A 19,889-nucleotide genomic window follows, 5' to 3' on the forward strand; every position below is an offset into this window, starting at 1 on the left:
CAAATATTGTTACATTTGATTGCATCACTTAGTTCTCTAATTCTCCCCTCATACTCCTGGATTTTGTTATCTTTTTCTCAGCTTCCTCTTTTTCCATAATCTTATCTTCTAATTCACCTATTCTCTCCTCTGCCTCTTGAATCGAAGCTGTGGTCGCCTCCATTTTATTTTGCACCTCATTTATAGCATTTTTTAGCTCCTCTTGACTGTTTCTTGGTCCCTTGATATCTGTAGAAATAGATTCTCTGCTGTCCTCTATACTTTTTTAAGCCCAGTGATTAATTTTATGACTATTATTCTAAATTCTTGTTCCATTATATTGCTTAAATCGTTTTTGATCAATTTGTTAGCCGTCGCTACTTCCTGGAGTTTCTTTTGAGGAGAATTCTTCCGTATTGTCATTTTGGGTAGTCCCTGGGGTGGCTCCAAACTGCAGGGCACTTCCCCTGTGCTGTCCGGAGTAACTTGTGTTGGTGGGCGGGGCCGCACTTAGAGCTGATGTCTGTCCCCAGCTCACCGCTGGGGCCACAGTCAGACTGGTGTGTACCTTATTGTCCCCTCTCCCAGGGGCAGGACTCACTGTGGAGTGGTGTGGTCCCTGTCTGGGCTACTTGCACACTGCCAGGCTTGTGGTGCTGCTTTGATGAGATGTGGCCAAGGGCGAATTAGCTGGGGTGGATCTGCAAGGTGCACAGGGGTGGGAGGGGCAGGCTTAGCTCGCTTTGCCATTGGTGGTCCCCTGTGGAAGGAGTCCTGCAGCACCGGGAGGGAGGCAGGTAGTCCATTGGAGGGATGGATGCACAGAAGCACAGCACTGGGTGTTTGCGAGGTGCAAGCAAGTTCAGTGATGGGAACTGGTTCCCTTTGGGATTTCGGCTGGGGGATGGGAGAGGGAGATGGCACTGGCCAGTGCCTTTGTTCCCCACTGAGCTGAGCTGTCTTCCGGGGCTCATCACCTCTCCCTCCCAGTGTCCTCTCGCCCTCCCGCTCTCCGAGCAGAGCTGTTTACTTTTAACATTCTAGATGTTAAGTCCCGCTGGCTGTGGAACTCACGCAGTCCGGCTCCTCTGCTTTTGCAAGCGAGACTCGGGGTCGGGGGCTCTGCCTTGCTGGACGGGCTGCCCCTCCACTGCCCCGGCTCCTTCCTGCCAGTCTGTGTAGCGCACACTGCCTCTCTGCCCTTCCTACCCTCCTCCGTGGGACTCTTGTCTACGCTTGGCTCTGGAGAGTCCGTTCTGCTCATCTTCTGGCGGTTTTCTGGGTTATTTAGGCAGATGTGGGTGGAATCTAAGCGATCAGCAGGACACGGTGATCCCAGTGTCCTCCTACGCCGCCATCTTCCAATCTCTATTTGGACAACTTACTTTTAGAGAAGAAGTGATACAGAGAATTAAGGTGCTACATGAACATGTTGCATTCTGAGTGGAGAAATGGAGAAGACAGGAAAAAGAAGCCCATTTAATGGAAACAGAGTACATAAACTGAGGTTGAAGAAAACAAAAAAAATATATGTAGAGGTGGTAAGGGCATGAGACAATTTGTGATCTTAAATGAAGTTTAAATTCTTCATATCTTACAGCCTAACACTTCTAGATCTACACACTAAGGAAATGCATACACTTACATAAGTAGCCATGTACAAAAACACCCACTGAATTGTTTCATTTAAAAGCAAAGAATAGGGGCGCCTGGGTGGCTCAGTCGGTTGAGCGTCCAACTTGGGCTCAGGTCATGATCTCGCGGTCTTTGAGTTCAAGCCCCACATCAGGCTCTGTGCTAACAGCTCAGAGCCTAGAGCCTGCTTCAGATTCTGTCTCTCTCTCTCTCTCTCAGTCTCTCTCTGCCCCTCCCCTATTCATGCTCTCTGTCTCTCTCTCCGTGTCCAAAATAAATAAACAAAAAAATTAAAAAAAATTTTAAAAGCAAAGAATGGGAAAAACCAAATGTGTGCCAATAGACAAACTGATTTTTAAAAGCATATGAATTGTAGTACACTCCTACTGCACAATATGATCAACAATTAAAATGAAGTAAATAAAGCTCTATCAACATAAGTCTCTAAGAATGAATGTTACAACGTTTAGTGAAAAAGCAGGATGATCTCTACAATACAATGCAACTTATGTAAAAATTTAAAAATCACACAAGCATTGATGGCAAAGGTACACATTTATTTCAAGTTACTAATTGTCTCTGGGGAGGGAAAGGAAAAAAGGTTTTAGGTGAGACAGAAAAGGGACTTCGATCATGTCTTTATGATTCTAGTTCTTAAAAAAAAATCTGTAGAAAATACAACAAAAGGTTAGCATTGCTAATTTTGAGAAGTCCTCAATGTTTGCTATAATGCTCCTTTTTTTGGTCTTGACATTTTTCATTAAAACATGTTGTAAAAACAAACAGGAGAATACCATCAAAGGGTGGATATATTTAAAGTCAAGATTAGAAGTTTACTCTTCATCTCATGAGGGAAAGAAAGCCTGAATAATAGAGGAACTCATTTTAAGAGAAGCCACAGAGAACTATTTCAGTTACAATTGTAGATGGACTCTGTTCTAGCATGTAAAATGTTGTATAAATTGTGGTGGGAAGTGACTAGAGCATAGACAAAAGATTGAGAGATGAAGGCTGAAAATGAGAAAAAGATTTCATTCATTGATTCTCATCTTTTGATTAGACACTATATGCAAAGCGCTCTGATTGATAAGGATATAGCAGTGAACTTGGCAGACATGCTTATGTGCTACTGCAGGGACAAAGTCAATAAGATAATTACTGATTGTGATATATACTTTAAAATTAGTATTAACAGCAAGCTCTTAAATACCTATTATTTACAAAGCAGTATTCCCAAAGCTTTCAATGTATTAATTAACTAATTTAACTCTCATAACGCTATCAGATTGGTGCTCTTATTATCCCAATTTTACAAGTGAAGAAACTGAAGCTGAGAAAGAATAATCGGCTTGTCCAAGGTTATAAGACTTGTAAGTGGCAGAGTTAGAAATTTCAAATCAGATAGTCTGGTTCCAGAGGCCTTGCTATTAGACATTACCTATATATACTACCTCTAGAAATGAAGAAATTACTATAACAGAAAGTAACTACTTGGGGGAAGTCAACTAGATACAGAGATGGTCCGAAAAAAGATTAGGGCTGTGATAGCTGGAATAGTCAGGACACAATGAAGATGTAGGTGGTGCTTGCTACCCAAACACAGGCAAAAAATAAGGGGAAAAAAAGGATTTGGTGCAGAACAATTTCAGTTATGCATGCAGTAAGTTTAGGGTGCCTTTGGGACATTTAGGTGGAGAAATCTAATAGGAAGTTGGTTGACCTGGAGCTAAGGAGAGGAGGCAGGGCTGATGCTATTTGAGTAGAATCATTGTATAGATGGAGGCTTTGAATTATCATTATAGATGAAGATGCTAAGAATCCATCAAGCAGGGTAAGAAGTGGACTTGGGAATCCCTAGGGAACAACAAACCCTAGAGAGAGGAGCAGGGAGGCAGAGTAAACAAAAAGTCTACCAGATTTGGGGGCACCTGGGTGGCTCATTTGGTTAAGTGTCCAACCTAAGCTCAGGTCATGATCTCACGATTTGTGGGATTGAGTCCTGTGTCGGGCTCTGTGATGGCATGAGCCTGCTTAGGATTCTCTCTCTCTCTCTCTCTCTGCCTCTCCTCCCACATGCTGTCAGAATAAATAAACTAAAAAAAAAAAAAAATTCTACCAGATTTGGCAACAAAGTTAGCAAAAGACACAAAATTAGTACAACACTCAGGATGGAGAGTGCATAGGCCAAAGAGTAGCTAGGAAAGAAGGGAGGGGGAGAAGCTGGAGGTTTAAGAGGAAAATAAAGGTTAAGAATGAGAAGGAAAATCTAAAGTGGAAAGAAATGAAGACATGGAGCCAGAAGCACAAGTAGAGGGATAAACCCTGAAAGTATTCACTGTCCTCAGAACCTGAATGGAATGGGACAGGAAACTGAGGGAATTCATATCTAATAAACCCTTTTTCTAATTTAAAGAACATTACTTGTTAGAAGTCAGGAAGTTGGGATGGCTGTGGGAGCTGGGCAGAAGAGTGGGTGAGGACAAATACTGGAGTGAGTCCCTAACGGGAGGCTCATTTTAAGGCTAACACCAATATCCAGAACTGTTTGGGCACAGTTCTTGGGGAGACTACAAGACTGGCAGGTTTCTATAATTCTGTAACTGAGGTCAGTGTAAAGGGAGTGATTTTTGAAAAATTAAAAAAATTTTGTTTTAATGTTTACTTATTTTTGAGAGACAGACAGAGAGAGAGAGAGAGAGAGAGCGCGAGCGAGAGAGCATGGGGGTTGGGCAGAGAGAAAGAGACACAGAATCTGAAGCAGGCTCCAGGCTCTGAGCTGTGTGCCCAGAGCCCTTCATGGGGCTCAAACTCAGGAACAGTGAGATTGTGATCTGACCTGAAGTCAGATGCTTAACCAACTGAGCCACCCAGGTGTCCTGTGATTTAAACAAGATAGCTCAGGTGCACCCTGGCTACAGTCCAGGCTAAATGTCCTTTCTCAGCCATTCCAGCTCTAACTTTGCAGCACTGTGTGGCACAGTGCTTAAGAAGCCTAATAATGCCAAATCAAAACACAGAAAGTTAGAAATTAGGAAAGCTGGCATACTAAAATAACTCTACACATATCTTTACATAGCAGGGGTCCTAGTTTGAGCCAAAGCAGAAGCTGAAGAGAACGTTTTCATTAGTGAACCAAAGCAGCAGAGAAGTGGGAGACAAACAGCTTACAGTGCCCCAGTGATGAAGCCCAGCACAGAAGATTCTAGGGAATATGGTACCTTGAAGACTAATGTTGGATGCTCTAAGAGATGGAATCTTGGGCAGGGACATGAGCAAATTTACAGCAAGCACCAGCAAAAGTGGCAGTGGGCCAGAGGAGGGCAGAATTTGAAGAGTATAAAAGGGCTATTCATGAGCTCCCAGGAGCTACCTTGGAGAATCATGGGGTAACCTGGTGAGATTCTGAAGGCATTTAGACATTAGGAGAGGAAGGCAAGAGACAATGCAATAAAGTGAGGGCCATTAATGTAACTCTATACCTGAAGGCTTTATTAACTTACTAGCAAGGATAAAATGTATTTTGCCTGAATTCTAAACCTATCACACAGTCCAGGATTAAACTGGGAGCTCCCTACTTATGTGTTTTGTTAAATGTAGGATCGAAACAGATCAGGTTGTAATAACCTCTCTTGGCACATAAAATCTCTTCTAAAGACTACAGAGAAAAAAAGACTGGTCTTACCATCTGATCATACTTTGGGAAATAAACAACATTTAAAGGTTTAGATTCCTGAAAACTGGGCACAGATAATGAGGATGAGACAGTTCTGATAGTTTATGCTAATGAGGTGACTCCTGGTAGGCCCCTAAGTAGTTTATGCTAATGAATGACCCAGGATGAGGACAGGTCACAACAGAAAGACTAGCCAACCAGGTTATTAGCAAGTTGGGATTTTGAGCTATGTGATATCATATGACCTCTTAGAAGGGAAGAATGGGGTTGGAGTTTGAGTTTAACTGCATGACCAATGGTTCAATCTGTCATGCCTATGTAACGCCAACTGCAACGAAAACTCTGAATGCTGAAGCTTGCGTGAGCTTCTGCATATTGTCACATATCACTGTATGGGAGGATAACACATCCTAACTCCACAGAGAGGGGGCAAGGGAAGCTTTGCATCTGGGACCCTCCTAGATCTTGTGTTATGTGTCTTTCCTTTGTTTGGCACAGACTGTCTCCTTTACAATAAAACTAATTTTAAGTACAGCACTTTCCTGAGTTCTGTAAAATGTTATAGTCAATTATTAATCCCGAGGGGGTAACAGGAACCTTCAAATTTGTAGCCAGCTGGTCAGAAGTGAGGGTGGCCTGGTGTCTGAAGTGAGAGTAGATTTGTGGGGGGATCGTGCCCTTAATCTGTGAAGTTAGGCCTAACTCTGGGTTAGCTGGTATTAGAAGTCACCGCCATTACCAACCTTTTGCAATGTCTAGTCCCATTTACTACATTCCTTACTAATGTATTTTGTGCTGGGTTCATAGCATATTTGTAGTTTATAGTTCATGAATAAAAGTGAACATCATCTTGAGCACAAGCCCAGTTTATCTTTATTCAATCATTCTTAATGCCATCACTGAGAAGGTATATACTTTACATAGACTATGGCAAGTGCTAGGGTATACTGTAAGAAACCTTTAGTCTTTGTGGTATTGTAGCTAAACTCTGATGTGGTGTTCCCTTTACTCCTTCAAAATGCTATTTTACTTGATTTTTTTTTTCTCTGTATCACTAATATAACTAATTTACCTCCATGTACTTTTTACCCCTGACTAGCATTTGTTATCATAGGATCACAGTGAAACTTCTTTGAAGGCCTTTAAAGTATTAAACTCTGTCATCAAAGAGTCTTAGTAAAACACATGCTGGGTTTCTGGCACGTTTTTCTAATCCACCCAAAGGTTCTTCAACGGTTTAATGTATTTTGTCCACATGTGAAACTTCATATAGTTTCTAGCATTTGAATCAGCAGGTCTAACATAACCCATTTCTTTCTTAATGACAAAAATATTTCCTTTATAGGATTTTAATTTAGGTTACAATTGGCAGACATTCTGCTTTATAACCACTAATGTGCCACCCTTCACTTCTTGAATTGCCAACCACATTCTTTCTAACAAAGGATCACAAGCCTCTTTCAAGAAAGCACCTAGGGATTATGTTGGGGAGGGGGTGGCAGAAGGAAGCTCAAAAATCTTTTTTCTTTTGGTCAAAGAGCATTTCATGCTAAGTAAAAATAGCTTAAAAACAGCTGGAGGTAGAACAGGTGTTGTCTTTCAGTTGCCCTCATCCACCTTCATACTCTACAAAAGGATGTGTACAACAAAGTGCAAACACTTTTACAGCTTGAGGATGCTATGAGGCATGAGTGAACACTGCTGAGACCTTCATGGTCTCCAGAATCCAACACTATACACTGAACTAGGAGAATGAGCAGATAAAACTTCTCTTTAAAACACCTAAGGTTCTGTCCAATTTAATTGGTTCAAACGCCTATGGCTTTGCACAAAGTGAAGAAATTTAGAGTCTAATAAATTTCAGATCTGATTTTTTAATGACTTTCATTATTTCCTAGCTATGTCTACCACGCTGAATTGTTTTAGTAGTTATTAATTCTTAATACATTTCTTGCTTTCTTTACAACTGTCTCATTGGAAGCTCAGTGGGGGCATGCAGTCCTCAATTATTTTGGTGTTCATTTTCTACCAATGAAAAGAAGCTCTCTCTCTGGTGATCCCATATAACAGTCTGGCATTAGGTGTGCTTGGTAATCAGTCACTGCATATGTTCAAACTACTTTATAAAACTACATATGTTTTTATGGAAGTACCTGATGTTAAAGGAGGAAAACATACACCCTCCTAAGCATTTGAAAATAAAGGGAAAAAGAGAAAATGTTAAATCCACAGAATAGACTGAGTAAATTTATAGACACCATAAAGCAGCAATTCTTAATTATTTTTAACCATGAAAGGATCTTCTTGAAAATCCCATTAAATCTAAGGATCTTTTCTGCAGAAATGCAGCACTCATACATGTGTATGTTCACAGACATTTTTGCTTGTGGTTTTCAGGATTTCTTGGTTCTCAGAAGCATATACGTGAATACTAGTTAGCAACTCTTGTTTTGTATTTTAAATGTAACATTTTTATATGCATGTTGTACATAAAGTATGAAATATGTATATATATATATATATATATATATATATATATATATATACATACATACACACACACACACACACGCGCGCTCACGCACACACACACACACACTTCCCCTCCCCCCCAAACCTGCTTTGGTCAAGTGAGGTGAGGTTACATCAAGATACATCAACTGGGCTTCATGCTTTCCCCTAGTTACTAAAGCACATGTGTGGAATTCTATGGCTTAGAGGAACTTAGTCTGAAAAATTAAAAACCACTGTATTAATTCCATTAAAGATAATCTGTATCAGGCAGAAAAAAAGTTGGTCAGCCAGAAAGGTGTGATGAGAAGGTTTACAGAGACAATGACTTTTTGGTCCTATTTCACCACCACCCCATGGCCCACGGGACCAGGAGTCTGATTATACAGCAGAGACAATTATACAGTAGGGCAGGAATCAAAGAATGTATAAACAACAAGTGCAACGTAATTTCATAGGAGGGATATATGTGAAAACGACATTTAACTCTGCTCTGAAAAGATTTTCATCTTACATATCTTTCTTGGCTTCTTAAACATATATAACTTGTTAACTGTGAATTTCATTTTCTTCCCTGATAGTTCTATGCTAGTTATCACAAAACTACAGTGCTATTTTAAGATACACAATGCCTTCATCAAATTGCTTTTTTAATTTGCTTTACAAAACAAAGTAAACACAATATGATGACAGTTGCTAGGTTTGTGACTATGTAAACTTAGGTAAACGTTAAGTGAATTTCTGTTCTTCAGAATATTAAAAAAAATTTTTTTTAATGTTTATTTGAGAGAGAGATACAGAGAGAGAAAGACAGAGACCAAGCATGAGTGGGGGAGGGGGAGAGACAGAGGGAGACACAGAATCCGAAGCAGGCTCTGAGCTGTCAGCACAGCCCAAGATCAAGATGGGGCCCGAACCCACAATCTGTGAGATCATGAACTGAGCTGAAGTCTGATGTTTAAATGAGTCACCGAGGTGCCCCCCGAATATTTAAAAATTTTTTAAATGTTTATTTATTTTTGAGAGAGAGAGAGACAAAGCATGAGTGGGGGAGGGGCAGAGAAAGAGAGGGAGACATAGAATATGAAACAGGCTCCAGGCTCTGAGGTGTCGGCACAGAGCCCAACATGAGGCTTCAACTCGGGAACACTGAGATCATGACTGAGGCCGAAGTCAGATGCTTAACCAACTGAGCCACCTAGGCACCCCACCACCACCCAGATTATTTTAAATAACCGAGACATGAGATATAAAAAAAATTGAGGAAAACATCAAATCTTTAAAACACACATGGGACCTCTCTGTACTATTTTTGCTGCTTCCTGTAAATCTATAATTATGTCAAAGTAAAAAGTTAAAAAAATGAAAAAAAAATCCCAACATATGTCCAATTTAACACATATGGAAAATGCAGAATGGTATCAAAAGCCATACAGGTATAAAAAAAATACAAGTTTATCATAACCTGAAACACAGCTATGAAGTGAAATGTTATCTTATTTTAAAAAGTAAAAATTTTAAGTCTGCTTTCCAAAAATCTTGAAAAATTAAAAGAAAAACCACTTAAGAGAAAAAGAATTCCCTTTGACAGTGTAAATGTGTATCTTTGGAAGACAAAACATTTTAAATGTTAATTTCAACATGTGATCATTTCAATCTACGTATTATAAGGCCTAAAACATAAGTTTCTAAAAATTAAAACAAATTGAGCAAATGGTAAAATCTGTTTACTTAAAATACATTTAATTATTTACCCATTAATATCTTTGAGAAAGCAAAGAGTTTAATTCAACTAATTAAATTCCAACTAGTAACTGCCATGAATTAACCAAAAAATAAAAAATAAAGTCAAGTGCAGATCTGGTTCCACTGAAAACTGAAAAACTGTTTGACAATGAAAATTTGAAGTGTATGTGTGTGAATAAAGCTTGGACAGGAAAGACAGAAAGACCTGAGGATAGGATGGAAAAATGAGCAAAATGTGCAGAGAGAAAGGGGAGGGAGGCAAAAAGACAAGAGAGCAGGGCAGTCAGGGAGACCAGGAGAAACACAAATAGGGTCAGAGAGGCAGGGAGAAGGCAAGGCACAGAAGAGTAAAAGGAAGGTAAGAGAGGAAGAAGGAAGGGGTAGGGGACAGGATAGATAGAAAGATACTGGAAGGGGCACGTTGAGAACCTGAGACAAAGGGAGAGGGAAAGACAGACATAGAGACCAACAGAAAGGGAGAAGGGATAGACAGAGAAAGACAGAGAGGGAGATACACAGACAGGGAGAAGGAGACAAAAACAGAGAGGGAGACACCAGGGAAAGGGAGAGTCAGATGAATGGAAAAGGAAAGAGAGAGGCAGAGAGACTGACTGAGTCAGAGGGAGAGAGACCCGGAGACACCAGACAGAGATGGACAGAAATGGTAAGAGACAGAGACAAAGTGGAAGAGACCAACAGGCTGGGGGAAGGAAAGAGGAAGAAAAGAAGAGACAAACATTCAGAAAGTCACACACACACACACACACACACACACACACACACACACACGGGTGGGGTGGCAGGGGGAGACAGAGAGATGCAACCAGAAACCTAAAGAAAAAAAATAATAAAGAGGTAAGATATGAAAGAAAAGTGGAATGTAACAAAAGATGGATAAAAGCAGTTGTAGGCAAGAATTCAGAGTATGTGCTATTTAATTTTTTTTCTACTTTTCAACATAAAACTTAAAAGAAACCCTGAAGCTTAAAAGAGAAAATGATGAAATTCTCCTGACATTAGGTTGAAATAATGTATCTGATAAAAGACCCTAATTTTAATAACAGCTATTAATATTTTCAACATACTAATTACTGACACAGTTGGGAATGAGAAAGAAACCAAAGAAAGAAAAGTAATGATATTCAGCACTGGATAATAAGCCATTTAGTGATTTTCCTTCTGTTTCCTCTTAAAAGAGAAGAAATATTTCTCAAGATTAAAATAATTTTCATACTATGGGGGTGCTGAAAATATCACAGCAATTCTATCCATATACTGGTAAAATGTGGCTAATTTCAGGTTGAAAGCAAGCCAAACTCTGAAAAACCTTTCAAACGTTCCAGTTTTACACACTAATAGACATATTTTAGTAATTCAGTATCACCTATGTGATGAGATCCTGTTTCAAAGAATCATAAAATACCAAGGTAAATGTCAAGATCTTTTAGACAGTATGATGAAAAATAAGATCACTCTTAAAAATTACAGTTTTATTAGCATTTGCTTTTGCAATGATACGATTATGCTAATCACAGCAATGACTAGATCTAGATTTTGCTCTGTTATTAGTACTTTAAAAATTATTCTACCTCTTCCCTCCAAAAAGGGTACAAAAAATTAACATCAGCTCTGAAAGTTAAGGTTCTTAGTTTCTTAATTTCCAAAAGAGTCTCATCTACACTGCATTTGTTCCACAATGAAATTTTTAAGATTCAACAAGCCATACAGCATGTCTATTTAAGATGAACCTGAAAGAGAAATCATTTCTCCAACTGACAATTTGTTCTGCTATACACTAATAACAAGAAGCACACAGGTAAAGTGTTCAATCAATACAGTACAAAGAGTTACCACAAATTTTAGGGGTAGGGGAGGAGAAACTTGTATGACAGCTAAGAAGTAAATGATTCCTATAACTCACTCTATCAACCTACACAAATCTATCTTTGCAAAAATAAGCAAAAATCATTTTAAGACATGCTCTCATTTTGGACATGGTAATAAGGATTTTATCACACATGCCTCTAGCAAAATTATGGTACTAAGTGAACATGAAAAATTCTTCATATATTTGATTACCTTTTGTACACATTTAGCAAATAAATGAAGAGTCACATACATACCTTCATTGTATTGGTGTTTGCTTCATCATACAGAGTGAATGAAGATATACTTTCCATAGTATCTGTAAACTGACGCTCTGCATTGCTCCTCTACAGAGCTCACCGCACACACAGCCCGCTGATTAGCCAGGCATTGGGAGAGCACTGCTAGTGCAGTCTAAAGCACTTGCCGAGGACTCAGAGACAATAGAAAGTCAACAGCTGTATGTTGTGATGTCAGTAACACTCTAGCCAGTCACCACCCAGAGTATCTGAAATGCATCAGAAGCTATATTGAGCTCTTCATTAGCAATTCAGAAGCAATGATGCAAAAGCCCATGAAACTGTGAATGTGCAAAGACTGTCAGGATTTTTGAGATTTCTCGCTCTGAAAATTTTTTGCAGATTCCTGACCTCACAGATGAAACAAGTTTAGATAACCGTATTTGTTTCCCTAAAAACAAAATGTAAAGAATCTATGCATAGTTAATATATCAGCTTTTTAATAACTCTCTTTGACACTTTTAGTATCACTAACACAAAGTGTATAAAATACAATCTGCCTACAAAAGCTGACATCCCATGATAGTTTTACATTTTCAAGCTGACTTAATTGTCACAAAGAAAATGCATTAAGAGCATAATTCCTTATTTGTTCATTTGTTTTTGCTAAAATTGAAATGAGCTTGCTTATTCTGGCAAGAGCATTACTTCTTCACACCAACAGATGGAGACAGCAAAGAACAGAGATCAGAGAACAATCCTGCCTTGTGTCAGATGCTTGCTGTCTAGATGAGCTCAAGTGGCAGACTTACAAGAAAAGGAATCAACTGAAACCAAATAAAAAAAAAAATCTTAACAGTCAATAACTAGGAGCAGACACACAAAATAAAATGAAGAAAACATAAAAGCAATTGTATCTGCTGGTTAAAACATCAAATAAGTAGACAAGTGTGTTTTTAAAATTCTAACCACTTATTTCTATGATTCATACCCAGTATGAAGCACATGGCTGTTTTCCATCCTATGCAATATACAGGAATCTTGTAAAGATCCTATGAGACAAGGCTCATTTCCTTTACAATCGGAAGAAAAACTGCATACCAAAAGGTTAAAAGTCTTCAAGAGTTGATATGCCCTACAGCCTAAGAGATCAGCAGTGCACTATTTATCAGCTTAGCAAACAGCAAAATAAAAGTCACTGACTTTTTAACTTGAAAATGTTATTGCTTTTTCAAAAATAGGCTCTATTTCAGCCCTATAAATAGACTTAATAATAGATTTAAGTCCACAAAACCTTCCCTGACTATTCAAATGACAAAGGTGATAAAAGCAGCTAATTTATCAGTGATTCTTGACTGAGAAGTTTCATGTTAATTTACTAAAAGTTTCTCAAAATACCTATTTCCCCAGTGCACAATTCTTACCATGACTTTTCAACTTGAAAATAGGGATAACATCCTCCTTTAGGGTTATTGTCATAAGGTTTAATTAAATTAATATTTACACACTGCTTACTACCTGGCATACTACATTTCCCATATTTTTCTGATAATGGCAGCAAATAAAAGTGTATTAACTTTAATCTTAGGTGATCATTACTGAAACACTCAATATATGTTATATATTACATATTTTTATAATGTAACTGCACATATGTATTAATTGGTCAGGAAACACTTGAGTCATAAAGTAGTTTCACTTTGGGGGAGGAAATCTCAGGTTTAGCATTGTTAAAAATGCTACATGGCATCTAAATGTAAGTAATAAGACAACTGGAGCCTTGTTAAGACAGGACACAGAAAAGTATTCAAGGAGTGAACTTCATGGTTCACAAAATGAAAGGAATCCATCCCATGAGGGACATAATCCCTTTGTGTTTATATTATCCACCTTTGCAATTTATCAGGACCACTGAGAGCAAACAAGGCAACAACTTAGGCCACATTAATGTTGGGCCATTTGTAAGTAATATATGATAGAAACTTATTATAGCATCTAATTGATTAGTTTATGCTGACTACTGTCCAGTTAACAGTAAGACAGGCAATCATAATTTCATTTCTGAGCTTTAGTTTCCTGAACTATAACACGAGGTGTGGACTAGGTAAGAGTGCTCCTGAGGTCTGTTCCAATTGTAAAATTCTATTAATTATTTCATAAATCAAAGAAACATTTTACTAAAGATGTATAATATAAATAGAAGTGTCTTAACCAAGCCAAGATTCAGGAATTTTGTACTTTTGTTGTTTACTGACAATTATTGGAAATAAGTGTTTTTACTACAGGGGCTCTTCTGGCTAAAAAAGAAAAATAGATCACAGGAAATGAATTTCTTTTCATGTTGCTGTGGTTTCATTTTCAGTAAAAGTAGCAGAATCTTAAGAAAATGAGGAAATTTCCAGGGTTCAAATATCTAGGTCATCTTGTGGTCACCTGGGCTATCACAGAATACGACTTGGAAAGGCTAGCTTACTCAGCACAAGGAGTGTGTTGGAGAGTGGAGAGATGTAGAAACCCACATTCTTTAGCATGGAATAGTGGAAAGAACCCTCCCTTAGTAGGATAATGTCTTTTGCATCTTATTTTTTTAATACTTCAAAGTGAGGTATTTTTACTTCAAATTACAGAGTTTTCAAAAGAAACTGTGCTATATTTGTTAATAGGTTATAGCCTTATGATAGTCTCCCTGCCTCCCTTTTGTAACATTGTGAAAATATATATAATCCTAATAAATGTACTGTCACAGTTTAGAAGATGTGTCAAATTCCATATAAAAAAAGAAGTAACAGTAGATTAAGACTTTACCTCAAAAAGAAAAAAGGGAGGAAGACTGCTGGAAAAGGTTATACCAGAAAATTTAAAGATAGTATGATGAATGTCCAAATAGATTTCTGGCTTTACTGGTTCTTAATATTTTGCCACATTTTCTTGCTCCTATCTCTCTGGCTCATGTATTTTTATCATACCCCCAAATTATAATGTTGATAAAATTTTATCTCATGTACTAACCGTACAGTTGACTCCCCCCACCCCGCCCTGTTGTTTGTGAATATCCTCCATAGCTTTTTGGAAAATCCAGAATTCATCAGTGCCTGGGTGGCTTAGGCGGTTGAGTGTCTGACTCTTGATTTCGGGTCAGGTCATGACCCACCCAGGGTTGTGGGATCGAGCCCCACATTGGGCTCAGCAATGAGCATGGAACCTGCTTGAGATTCTCTGTCCCTCTCCCCTATGCTCTCTCTCTAAATTAAAAAAAAAAAAAATTGTTTTTTAATCTTAAAAAGAAAATCCAGAATCTAATCAAATATAACACTTATATTTGTTATCACATGCCTCTAGTCTTACATAATTTTGCTTATTTTTTTTCCTAATACTGATATATGAAGGGTTCAAGTTGGCTGTCTTGTAGAGTGATTCACAGTGTAAATTTGTCTGATTGTTTCCTCACGATTAGATTCAGATGAAATATTTTCAGAGGAATATTGCATAGGTGTTTTTTGTTTTTCTGGTTTTTTGGTTTGTTTGTTTTGTCCCCTATTACATCAGGAGGAATATAATGTTAGCTTGTCCTGTTACTGGTGATGTTAAATTTGGTCACTTAGTTAAGGTAGAGTCTGCAGGTTGTAAACATACCTTTCCTCTTTATAATTAAAGATTATCAGAAATTGAAGAATAACTTGCTCAGTAGCAGTCTTTCATCCAATAGGATTTTGTCATATATTCTTGATCTTTATAAGAATCTGTTATTACATTACTGGTTGCAAATACTGATTTTATACTTTTAAGAAAATATTAACTTTATAAAAGATTAGTTACCCCTAAGATGTCTCTTGTTTATGGTAATCATTTGCTCTTCCTCTTCAGAATGTTTTAGGAAGTATGTAAGAGAATTAGGCTTAAATGTTTTCACCTTTAAAGGTCAAGTATTTAAAAAGGCATGTAAGAGCTAAGGCAACAAAAAGTTAAAGTTTATCAGGAATGTCAGTGATTAGATCTAGACAATTAAATTTCTGTTATTAGTCCCATAGTTGCCCTAGTTCCTATAATTCAGTTGGGAATTAGGTTTTTACCTTCTAACTACAGTTAAACAAGATGTTAGTAGAGTCACTGTGCTTCAGTCTTTGCAGAGGATGTTGAGCATTCTAAGAAGTACAGTATGAAACTTGAGCTGCAAGCAAAAAATTAAATTCATTAATTCATTTCTTTTACTGAGGATTTATTCTTGAAAGTTTCCTTTGTTACCTGACCTTGTTGGCCTATTTTAAGCACATTTTTAAGACACTGTAAGAAACCTTTCTAAATCTGTTTCACTATTTATTTGTGTTGAACACTTACAGGATACAAAGCTGACTTACTAATTAATGATAATAGTATCATTAATGGTAATTAATGGTGTAGTATCCAAAAGAAATATTGAAGGTTCTGTGTCTAATTAGCTAGTTGTAGTTTGTTCCTAAATGAAAGGTTCATTTTCTGCGTATGTTCTTTCCCTTCAGAACTTACTTAATGGTAATAAAACTATATAGTTTAGTGGTGCCTGGGTGGCGCAGTCATTTAAGCATCCTACTCTTGATCTCAGCTCAGGTCATGATCTCACAGTTTGTGAGTTTGAGCCCTGCGTCAGGCTCTGCGCAGATGGTGCAGAGCCTGCTTGGGATTCTTTCTCTCCTCTCCACCCCTCCTCCGCTTGTGTGTGCACTTTCTCTCTCTCTCTCTTTCTTTTTTTTTAAATTTTTTTTTTCAACGTTTTTTATTTATTTTTGGGACAGAGAGAGACAGAGCATGAACGGGGGAGGGGCAGAGAGAGGAGACACAGAATCGGAAACAGGCTCCAGGCTCCGAGCCATCAGCCCAGAGCCTGACGCGGGGCTCGAACTCACGGACCGCGAGATCGTGACCTGGCTGAAGTCGGACGCTTAACCGACTGCGCCACCCAGGCTCTCTCTCTCTCTTTCAACATAAATAAACGTAAATTTTTTTAAAAAAAACTATATAGTTTAAAATATTTTTAATTGTGATTTTTCACTAATTCAGAATTACTTGAATTTATGTCCTAAAATTTTCCAAAGCTCAAAGACAAATAGAATCATGTGAAACATTATCATCCATGTTTACAAATGGATTTATCCCTATCTTTCTGACTAGTAGAAATACTCATTTTAATTTTTTAGCCACAGTTAAAGTGGGTTCTTTCATTATTCTGCATTTTAGTTTGTCCATCTGTTTCATAACAAGAGCCTTTATTACAGTTTTTAAGAAAAGCTGCCTTGAATCTATGTTTCTCATAAGTAACAAAGATTTCATCTGAGAAAAAATCATTTGTATCCTTTGATAAAAGCAGTAACCATTTATGTCAAAGTCAGGAACTTGGATATTTGTTTTGGAATACTCAGGCTAGTACTTGATTTTTGCTTCTTACACAAGTCTGGATACCAGAAAGTAAAGGGCATGGTAAAGGGCATTGTCTTTCATGACCTTGAACTACTTTGAAGCACCCTAGTCATTTCTTTTATAGAATGCCAATTTAGGTTTGCCTTGTTTTCTCATTAGAAATTAGATTAAGATTATGCATTTTTTTTTTTTTTTTGCAAGAATACCTCTGTAGTGAAATTATACCCTTTTCAGTGCATCCTATCAGGGTACACATAATATTGCTATGTTTTATAACCAGTGATTTTTATTTTGAATACTTGATTAAGGTCATGTCTGTCATGTTTTTCCTATACAGTTACTATTTTCCCCTTTGTAATTAATAAGTATCCTATGGGGAGGCATTCTGACTTTGAAAACATCTTGTTTCTCATCATAATTTTGCTAATTTTAGCATCCATTGATACTTCTTACATGCAATAATTATTACAATGCTGTTTACCTAAGTGTGATTTTCATTTCCCTCTTCTAAGGCTTACTGGAATTCCATGGTAAGAAAGCACTGTCCCTTCTCCACCTTTACTTATATATTTATTTTTATGTATGAATATCTGAATATTATTTTATTCTGTGAGTTTTAATCCAATACCTGCATTTTAAAAATTACTTTCTGGTACCACATGATGTTCCAGGTTCATCTTTTATTTCCTGGGTCCCAGCCTCAGACAAAACCATTTCTCCAAGGATCCATGTTTTCCTTTTTCTGGAAATAGTATTTAGAGAAGGTCTGGGCACTCATTTGCTCACTGTGACTAGTGTCTCAGGGCTCTTTGTCCCTCTCAAGAGAGAGCTAGGACATACAGATTCATACATCTATGTTTACTTCTGTATTTCTGCATCTGTATATATATTAAATCATGGGTTCACACGGATACGTCCAACTCCAGTGAAAATCAGGGTTCATTCTAGACTATTCCTTGCACAATTTCTAAGTGCTTTATCCAACAGTCAGAAATCATACTTTTCATTATCTATGATATATTCACTTAGTTGTTCAAACTCAGTATACACAAAAGATAGTTTCAGAACTCCTAACCAATACCCCTGTAAGAAACACATTTACTAAACAGCACTTTGTTCTTTTTGTCTTTAGAGTACATATTCAAAGTACTCTTTTCCAAGTTACTTAGTTCCTTTCTTCCCTACTCATGTCAATGTACTTGTTTTATTCATTTCTAATACAGTGAGGTTCATTGCTAGGATTTGTATTCCATTCTGGAATACCTATTTCCCTACCTGCCCAAAAACACACACTGAGTTGATTTTTATTTATTTTTTGGAGTGCATCTGAAAAATTAACAGAGTCCTAAGAGTCAGAGTTATAAAAATCTTTCTACCTCATTCCCACCCATTCCCTATAGGAAACCAATTTCGTTAGTTTTTGATTTATCATTCTTGTATTTCTTTTTGCACAATAAGCAGATACATGTATACACATCTCTCTCCTTACACAGAGAGTAGCACAGTTTACAGATACTTTTGTACTTTCTTTTTTTTCCCCACTTAATTGCAGCATAACAGTTCACAGATACTCCTCATTCTTTCTTACAGCTGCACAGTACTCTATTGTGTACCATAAATGATGCAGTCATTCTCCTGTATGGACATTTCAATATTTTGCAACTACAAACACTCCTAAAATGAGTAAATTTGTGCATATGGAGGAGTTATTTTCAGAGATTCCTACATGTGGGATTGTTGGTTTAAAAGTGTATATGTATTTATTAGGGATTGTCAGTCGCCTTCCAGGAGAAGCGCTATGCCAGTCTGCATTTCTGCCAGGAGTATATAATAAGGGTGCCCATTTCCCAACAGTCTTGCAAGAGAATGTGCTGTCATTCTTTTAAATTTTCATCAATCTGATCAATAAGAAATGTTATCTCAATGCTGTTTTCATTTGTATTTTTCTAATTTTAGTGAGATTAAACTTTTTTAAATTTATTTTTTTAATGTTTTTATTTATTTTTGAAGGAGAGAGAGAGACAGAGCATGAGCGGGGGAGGAGCAGAGAGAGAGACACACAGAATTTGAAGCAGGCTCCAGGCTCCGAGCCGTCAGCACAAAGCCCAATGAGGGGCTCAAACCCACAAACTGTGAGATCATGACCTGAGCTGAAACCAGACACTCAACCAACTGAGCCACCCAGGCGCCCCAAACTTTTTTTTTTTTAATTTAAGGATCAGATTTATATTGTTTGTAAGCTGTCTTTCAGGTCTTTTCCCCATTTTTCTATCATGTCTTTGATCCTTTGTCTCTCAACATATGCAGATATATATATATTTTTTCCTTTAATTATTAAGAGTTCTTTACTAGCCTTTTGCCTGTGGTATATGTTGACAGTATTTTCTCCTACTAGTTTTACAGCTGTTTTTCAAGTTTTCCCATAGTGGTTTTTGACATGCAAAATTTTCTTATTTTTATGAAGTCAAATTTTACTGCTTCTGGACTTTTGAGTCATAGCAAGCAAGTCTTTCCATACACCATAGTTAAACAAGAAAATCTCATGTTTCTTCTAGTACTTGTATAATCTCTGTCTTGGTCTTTCTCTCTTTTGAAAAGTTATCAATTTGAATTTTATTATTACTTTGGTAACAGCTTTAATGATATATAAATCATATACCATACAGTTCATCCATTTAAAGTATCCAATTCATATGGTTTTCAGTATATTCAGAGTTGTACAACCACCACCATTACCAGCTTTATAACATTTTCATCACCTTAAAGACAAACACCGTACCTTTTAACAAGCACTCCCCTTTACCCCAAATTCTCTCAACCTCTGGCAACCACTCACTTACTCTCTGTTG

The 19,889-nt window shown here is 37.5% G+C and overlaps 1 protein-coding gene across 15 annotated transcripts in view; it reads right to left on the reverse strand.

The window, feature by feature from the left end:
• R3HDM1 (R3H domain containing 1) overlaps window positions 1-19,889 on the reverse strand; it is a 205,344-nt gene that overhangs the window by 138,262 nt on the left and 47,193 nt on the right. Inside the window, exon 1 of one of the 15 annotated variants that reach the window (XM_049615698.1) lies at window positions 15,720-16,362. The exons of the other annotated variants lie outside the window; for them this stretch is intronic. The gene's annotated coding sequence lies outside the window, so the exon portion shown is untranslated. Of the gene's footprint in view, window positions 1-15,719; window positions 16,363-19,889 lie in introns of those variants that run through there. 15 annotated transcript variants of the gene reach the window in all.

The sequence above is a fragment of the Panthera uncia genome, assembly GCF_023721935.1.
Source record: "Panthera uncia isolate 11264 chromosome C1 unlocalized genomic scaffold, Puncia_PCG_1.0 HiC_scaffold_3, whole genome shotgun sequence".
Lineage (NCBI taxonomy): Eukaryota > Metazoa > Chordata > Mammalia > Carnivora > Felidae > Panthera > Panthera uncia.